This window comes from Lissotriton helveticus, chromosome 7, assembly GCF_964261635.1.
Source record: "Lissotriton helveticus chromosome 7, aLisHel1.1, whole genome shotgun sequence".
In the NCBI taxonomy this organism is placed as follows: Eukaryota; Metazoa; Chordata; class Amphibia; order Caudata; family Salamandridae; genus Lissotriton; species Lissotriton helveticus.
Window position 1 is genome coordinate 414,662,446 of NC_136068.1, and position 8,600 is coordinate 414,671,045.

General features: G+C 38.7%; 1 long non-coding RNA gene across 1 annotated transcript; it reads left to right on the top strand.

Annotated features, from left to right (window-relative positions):
• The first annotated feature begins 1,481 nt into the window (after nt 1-1,481).
• On the top strand, nt 1,482-6,648 carry LOC144766799 (uncharacterized). The gene is made up of 4 exons (XR_013597933.1): nt 1,482-1,529; nt 3,689-3,754; nt 6,190-6,282; nt 6,533-6,648. It is a non-coding gene; the product is annotated as an uncharacterized LOC144766799 (long non-coding RNA).
• The last annotated feature ends 1,952 nt before the right edge of the window (nt 6,649-8,600 follow it).

An 8,600-nucleotide genomic window follows, 5' to 3' on the forward strand; every position in this document is an offset into this window, starting at 1 on the left:
TCTTCTTTGTAGGTTCTTCAGCAATGAAATCTCCCTCTAAAGAATGACTGGAAGATGAGTCCATTGCTCTTGATCTTCCTTCTATTTGAGAAGATTCTCAGAAGAAATGCTTCTTCTCAAAGTCAAAGTCGAATAATTATAATGGGACGGAACTTTCAACAGTCGCAATAGGAAAAGTTACGAACCAATCAAATCTCTACTTTTAAAGTCACATGGCTTTGCGTAAGCTTATGATGCGCTTGCGCAGCTCTTTCGATACGAGTACGCATGATGTTCTACCGCGATTTGTGTAATTGTTTTAAAAGTAATATATGATTGTTAAAAGTATTTTTTTGCCCTTCTGGAAAAGTAAAAAACTTCCAAATTAGAGCTTCTTTCTTCTTCTTTGTAGGTTCTTCAGCAATGAAATCTCCCTCTGAAGAATGACTGGAAGATGAGTCCATTGCTCTTGATCTTCCTTCTATTTGAGAAGATTCTCAGAAGAAATGCTTCTTCTTAGAAAGTCAAAGTCGATTAATTATAATGGGTCGGAACTTTCAACAGTCGCAATAGGAAAAGTTACGAACCAATCAAATCTCTACTTTTAAAGTCACATGGCTTTGCGTAAGCTTATGATGCGCTTGCGCAGCTCTTTCGATACGAGTACACATGATGTTCTACCGCGATTTGTGTAATTGTTTTAAAAGTAATATATGATTGTTAAAAGTATAAAAAAAATTCATAGTCATCCCAAATGTCTGCCCTTAGTATATACATTAAATACATAAATAAATGTTTTAAACCAAGTAGAAACATTGCCACCTTTCGCGTACAGAACGCTGTACATGACGTCACACGGATGCTTTAATGTGACGCGTAACGTCAAAGCATATTCGTACCGTATGCGTGGGTACTGGCTGAGTATGATTAGCAGTACAAAGTATGGTGCGATCACCCTCTCACTGACAATCAGAGCTCAGGACGCGCTAAGGAGAATGATTAGAAGTGGTCACTCATTGCAGATCTGATTCTGGGCCTGCCTCTGCGCACATTATAACACCGCCCCCATCTCTCTCTGTTGTTAATTGTTAGTGCACACACTCACACTTGCACATGCGCGGTGCATGCCCGCCCACACTCCCCACATGCCACCACCTAGCATGCTTGCTATCACTAAACCTGGAAACTAATACATTAGCCAATGAGATGTCTCCCAAGACCATCATTCTTATATACCGCGAAAACTCTACCAATGAAGGCCCTGGGCTTGGTTTGGTCAGCCCCCGCGGTTCCCATATAATGCGGTCACTGACGTGAGCACGCTCTCTTTTGCCTGCCTGTGCTGCGGTGACAAACAGTGTTGTCATCGATTTTACTACGAACTGATTGCTCGAGCGGAGGAGGACTCCTGACACTCGACGTGGTGTCACTGCTGCTGCCGCCCAGCCACAATACCATAGGTGCGGAGGCGGCGGCGCCCGCACCCAAAACACCCCGACTCAGCAAAACCGCAGCCTTTCAAGACACGACAAAACACGACAGAAGCAAAGGTAAGAGAAGCCGTCTAAACATCAGCCTCCGCTGTAAATTGTAAATGCATGATGCTATTTTTTTCTCCATCATATGGCTTTCCTACCCCTCAATGGTTTTAAATTGTATACACACAGTAAAAATGTTTCTTTCTGCGTCATGATGTTGCATCCACTTACAGCAAGGCCTAGTCATGGCGCTAAAACCTGTGAATCTTAACATAGAAGTTGGCACGGAAACTGGAATAGAAAAGACAAAGTTTATTAAGACCCCATGGGGTGGAACAACATTCAGACATTACCCTTCGGCAATGCATGAAGTAGCAAACTGAACGTCTACCGTCTTGTTTTCGTCTGTCAGATTCCTTCTGACAGTGGTGAGTTTTTGGATACCGAGGCAGTAGCCTCATTACTCCACATTCATTTTGAATTTTTTAGTCGCTGTTTAGGCTGTCTTATTGATGTGTGACGCTTTGTTACAGTTGAGGTTGTATCACAAGGTTAGCTCAGTGATTAGGCCGCGGGTAGCGGTCAATTGAGTTTGCAGAGTTGTCAGCATGTTTCCTCAAAGAGTCTCGTCTTTGTCTATCTAGTACCTTCTGATAGTGTTCAGTTTTGGGCGATTATGCCGTCAGACAGTGAAAGGGTTTTGTTTGCCTGCCGAGGCGATTATACCATCAGGCAGTGATGAGTTTTGCGTACCTGCCGGGCATTTGCCTTCAGGCACTGTTGAGTTTTTGGATGCTGCGTTGCTGTTTCAGTTTCACAAGGTTAGCGCTTCGATGGGCCGTGGGTAGCGGTCAAATGGGTTTGTAGAGATGTCTGCGAGTTTCCTGATCAGTGGGTTTTCTTTTTGATCCAATCCTTTTTAGAATGCCCTGTTGAGTTTGAGGAAATGGTCGTCCAACATCTCAATGCCTAGGTCTCTGTGGAGGTCTGCTGTTCGTGAGCTCATAGGAGCACCTGCTGCAATCCGTAGGGCCTTGCTCTGTAGTCTCTGTAGGTCTTTCCGAAGCTGCGAGCGGCACTACTCCAAACTGGTGAAGCGTATGTCATAGTTGGTCGAATTATTGTGGTGATTGCTCGCACCTTGCTCTGCATGGGCATCGACTTGGTCTTCAGGAGTGGGTATAATGCAGCCAGTTTGGCTGCTGCTTTCTGGCAGGTCTTTTCTATGTGGTTTCTCCAGCTGAGTTTAGAGTCCAGAGTCACCCCCAGGTAGGAAGGCACATGGTCCTTTTATACCCACACAGGGGTTTCGGAAAATAGGCGGCACAAACAGAAGACCAATTCATGTACATATAAGGGTATTTTCGAAGCACATTCAAAAAGTGGAAGGAGCTGACGATTTATTCAGTTTGGAGTAAACACATCTCAACAATGGTTTATCAGAAACAGATGTGGCTCGATAGAGCATGCGCATATTTGATAGAAAGCAAAAAAAACTTGTTGCTAAGCAGAATACGTGAGCAAGTAATCAGAGCGGTAGGACACAGCACATGGCAAGCACGAGGCAATGGAAGGCATACAAAATGGTGGATAGTAATACAAAATGGCCTCTGAAAACGGGCAACATAACATTGAAAGGTGCATTAGCTTCAGCGAATGCTAACCTTTCTTTGTCAATTTACGACAACGAGGTCCTCCAGACCTCTATTTTTAAAAATTCTCCGTGCATAAATTTTGCTTTCTTATTTTTGAACTATCACGTGCTTTAGCCTGTATTCATATAAATTGTGTGTTCATAATAGTAATATTTTTTTTAATCCGTCACGTGGCCCTCCCAGCTCTGTTTTGCTTTATTTTTGTGGAATATACGCTTTCTAGTTCATCGTATTTGCCCCCTCCTAATTCTCCCATTAGTTTTAATATTTTTTTACTGCGTCACATGACACTCCCAAGCCTGTTTTCTTTTAAATGATGCGTACATGGTTGTGATAGTTATTGCTGCTTCATATGGCTCTCTCAGACCTCTATTTGAAATAATGTTTAAGAGTAGAATCGAGTAATGTTTAGGAGACTATGACAAATGTAAGATGTTTTTTAAACTTTTTCAAGGGAAGATTGTTTATTTTGAAAATATATTCATTAATATTCACTTTTTTGAATACTTGTAAATCTAAACAAATGTAATTGGGTTGTAATGTAAAGCTATTAATGATTGCATTTGAACTCTACAGGTACCTTTTGAGAAAATGGACATTCTTCTTAGTCCGACAAATACTGCCTGTCATTGGATACTTCTGGTAAGTGCAAGTTTCTCAACATTTATTAGTCCGTTTTCAAAGTTATTCTTGGAAAATATAACTGGTTATAATAGTTTAAACTATCTAAATTTTTATATCAAATAATTTAAAGGGTAATCTTTTTAAATAATTTTGTAATGTATCTAATGTAGACATCTGTACCGTAAAATGTAAACTCTCCATACTAAAAATCATATTTCTATAATATTTTCTATACACTTCCAAAACTTTAACAAAGGCAATCGGTCATGATTCACGGAGTAACAACATTCAGACCTATCAAGAGTTTTTATTAAATAGAACATAACTTTTCCCTACAAAAAATGTTCCTTATCTCTGTATTATAGCCTTATAGCCCGCCGTAAAGGGCTAAGCCAGCTATTAGAACATTGGAATGATGGGAGCTCCATTGAAAACAATGGAGTGCTCCGGGCTTATAATGGCTGGTATAATCCTGGAGCTCCAACATTCCAATGTTTCTTTGTTCACAGCTCTGGCTGTGAACAAAGGCTTCAAGGACCCTAAGGGAATTCCAATCCCCTCACGCTCCCATCAGGCATTGTTCATTTTTGGTATGGCATTCTACCCTCTAGTGGCAGAATGTTCTAATAGCCTTATAGCACTTCGTAGCTGGGCTTTACCGGCTATTAAAGTCCCTCTCCCTTGTTAAAGGCCCTCGCCTTCGGCTCGGGGCCTTTAACGCTGGAGAGGGCCTTTAATAGCCGGTATAGCCCTCTCCGACGGGCTATAAGGCTGCATTAGGACTAATGAAATACTGGTGTAAAAATATCATTCATTCTATTGTCAGATATCTATCTTGGTGACAGTGGAATTACCACTACTTTTTAGACTACCATTGAACAATATTGTGTAGAGGAGCGGTGTTGCTTCTTGACCTTCAAAGAGGAAGATTTAAATGTATATTTCAACAGGTAAACAAAATAATTGCTCAATTTCAAAAAGAAAATTAAGTAGGAATGTTAGAGGAACTCTGGTCCAACTCTAAAAGGATTGTGCAAATCGTAACAGGTGAAAAAAAGTGTGTCTCAACATTACTTTTTAAGATAATTTGGACACAAGACTAGACTGCAGGAGTGTGCAAATATCTAATTAGATATCTTGCATGTGATCATATGTTACTTAAAAACATACTTATGCACTTTTTATGCTGGACAGTGTTGCTTCTAAACACCCTTTCACTGCTTTCCTCCATACCTTCAAAAACGATTTCGTGGATTTACATGCATAGTCTTTCAGGTCTGTATATCTGTAATGAAAAACAATCGTACTTGTTTTTCTTTTGTCACTGACATATATAAACTCATCAGTCACTCCTATGTCAAGCTTTTACAATCCTGAATACTACGTTTTCTGTAAAAGGATGCCCATGCATAATGCTAAGTTTTCTTGAGCTGCATGCACACATGTAGTGTAACCTGTCAACCATTTTAAAATGCTACCCTCCCACTAGTTCTAAAGGCGGATGTAAAATTCAACCGTTCTTCACAAAATAGAATTGGACGTCACTAAGTACAAAATGTTTCTGTATTATGAACGCTTTAATGTGTCCCTTAAAGATCCCAGCAAAGTCCAGACACATACTAACTGAAACACACCAACCATTAGTAACCTGTTAAATTTACCAAACAACTCTTTCAAGGTGTGATCAATTAAAAAAATCCTCCTTTGGCACAGCAAATATAGAACAAAACTTAAACAACTTGCACCCCAACAACTTTGCTTCACTGCAACACAGAGATTGTAGAACAACCCACTTGCTGCTGCATCAAGCACATCAACTACTGCAACAGCATCTTCAGCAAACAGTCCATACTCACATATTGATCTTCAATTTGGTAAACTTAAATTTTTATGCATTTATTGCGAATAACTTTTATGTTACACGAAACAGTCTATCAACCTCATCAAAAACAACAAACAGAAGTTTCACTGTCCTTAACATTAGTTATTAGACATTTATCAAACGTTTTTGTTGTAAAAACTACCTTGTCCAAAGGCAGTGGAACATTTGCACACTTGCTGCCTTTCTTGGCTGGAGTTATGAATTATTCTAATATTAATTCAAATTCAAAATGCAGACCCTTTATTCAGCCTAATATTATCGCCTAGGCTTGATAATATGGCCCAGAGTGCGTAGTGTACAGCAGCTTCCCTGAAAAATCTATAATTACCTCTGAGCAGTGACAACAGATAGGTTACAACAGTCTGACAAACAGATCCACAACCTTATTATGCCACTTTTGAGTCACTTTTAACATGGGTAAAGTGACGCAAGGAGCTTGTAAATCTACATCTGACTTTTCAAGAAAATATCTCAACTCCAGACTCTGCGACACAGTTTTAATGTTGTTTTTTCTCTCTTTCACTCTCTCACTCTCTGTGACATCATTTCTCTTTCTCTCTTAAACTTATAGACACTGCTGTCTGCTTGGACGTGTAGAAGAATTGTTGAAAATAAGTTGTGAATTCAACTGCCTGAAGTGTTTGGCCGCAAGGTTTATACAACGGTAAGCACAGAGGCCTAGATCTACAAAGCCTTCATAGCAATGCATTAGAAATAAGTCGGCATAACAGGCGTCAGTAACGCAGTAGGCACTTCCATATAGACACCACTTGAACGCGGCACTATAACAGAACTGAAATGTACGCGGCACACTGCACACTTAAAACCGTAGAGTTACCAAAAGTTGTAATGCTTCAGCTCATTTACTCACATCTACATAATTCTAAACTATAATTTTCTTTTTTGTTTTGCAGATTACCAATCTGACATCTTTTGGAGTCCATTTAACAATTTGTTTATAATATTGTTTGTTGTTAAAGTTATTTTTCTAGTTGCTTCTAATATAGGTATAATTGAGTTTCGTTTACATTTATTGTTTTAATAAAAATTAATTTAAAAAACTACTTACTTTTATTTTGTGGGGGAGGGGTATGACGGTCCACAATAAAAATAATGTTGAAATACTATAGTAAGATATTCAAGACTAGGATTGAAAACTACTGAGTTTTAAGTAACCGATATAATAAAAATAACGGTGAAAAACTACTAAAATGGCGGTGGTCGGAATACGTAATCAACGTTTGGCGCTTCAGCACTACCTTTCAAATAAATATAGAAAAAATATGATTATTAATATATTACAAAAGTACAGCAGCGGATGACACACACGACCAGGGAAAAGAAAGCAACAAATTTACTACCTGAAATAAAGAAAGGTTTGCTAGTTGAACTTGAAGAAAAAGAAAAAAACGTGGGCTTCGAAACGAGGCTGCGCATGCGTAGAGTGTACAACTGCTACACAAAAATAAAGGAAAGTTTTTCATACTATTATAGAAATATGCGCTTAGAATTCGGTCTTATGAATGAGACAGTGGGTAGACTGTATACATGTATTAAGGTATGGTACCGGATTAAGATGAATGCCATCCACAATAATTTAAACAAATTTCTATGACAGGAATTTGAAATACAAAAAAATCCGAAGCAAACAAATTCGTGTCCAGCGCATTGAAATTAACATGTACTGTAGAGCTTTGGGATAAATATTTGCCATTTACCTCATTCAAACAGGCAATAAATAAAGCTGCCAAGTTCCATTCATTGATAACTGATAAGGAAATATTGTCCCATCGCTCCCACGCTTGGGCTGTGATTAATAGTTATAAATCACTTACTCCGTCGTCTTATTTGGCTTCTACTTATTCAGTCTTTATTAAAAAAAGGATGATGGCCCTAAGATTTGGTAAATATCCAACGTTGGCAGACGAGCCTGCCTGGAAACTATTACCATCCGTTGCCTGTCGGCTCTGCGGTCATTTCAAGGAAGACCTAATTCATATTACATGTCATTGTAAGAAGTTGAATCAAGAGCGAATGCACTTTTTAAAGAACTGCTTTTTGGTTAAGAGACTTCGTACATGCAGGTCAGCAGTCATTTGCTGTCTGGATTCAATGGACCCACAAATAAATTGCAAAATGATAGAGTTCCTGCTTGCTTTTGAAAAACGCCTGAAAGTAATTTAATATTTTAAAATGTATTATGTTTTAGGTTTCTGTATTCTTACATCTAAAGTTTTATATTTTTCTGTTTTTTGGATCTTACTTTTGCTGTAATTTATTTTTTGAATATTTTTCTTTTATGCAATCTTATTTTTAAACGGTGGTTTGTGAAATGAATAGGAAACTTGTTATGGTTTTAATTAACTAAACAATTAAGATTAAATTCAACATCATAGAAATTAAGGGACTTATTATCAACAAAAGGCGATACATTATCCCCGTTTTTATCGGCAGGAAACTGCAGATAAAGCGGTGATAATGGGCTTGAAAATAGGCCCTTGTAAATTCTCATAGCAGCCCAGGTTCTGATGTTAACCTGGGCTGCTATGGGAATTCACAAGGGCATATTATCAAGCCCATTATCGCCGCTTTATCAGCAGTTTCCTGCCGATAAAAGCGGCGATAATGTATCGCCTTTTTTTGATATGGCCCATTGCTCTTTTTTTAACCAGTAAACTTAGGTGCATATTATCAAGGACCGGTGTTAAAATTATCGCTGTTTTATTGGCAGAAAACTGCCGATAAAACGGCGATTATGAGCTTCTATGGGAATTAACAAGGACGTATTATCAAGTACACCCTCCCAACATTAATAAAAAACCATAGGCCCTTGTAAATTCCAATAGCAGCCCAGGTTTCATTGTCAACCTGGGCTGCTATGGTTATTCACAAGGGCAAATTATCAAGCCCATTATCGCCGCTTTATCGGCAGTTTCCTGCCGATAAAAGCGGAGATAATGTATCACCTTTTGTTGATAATAT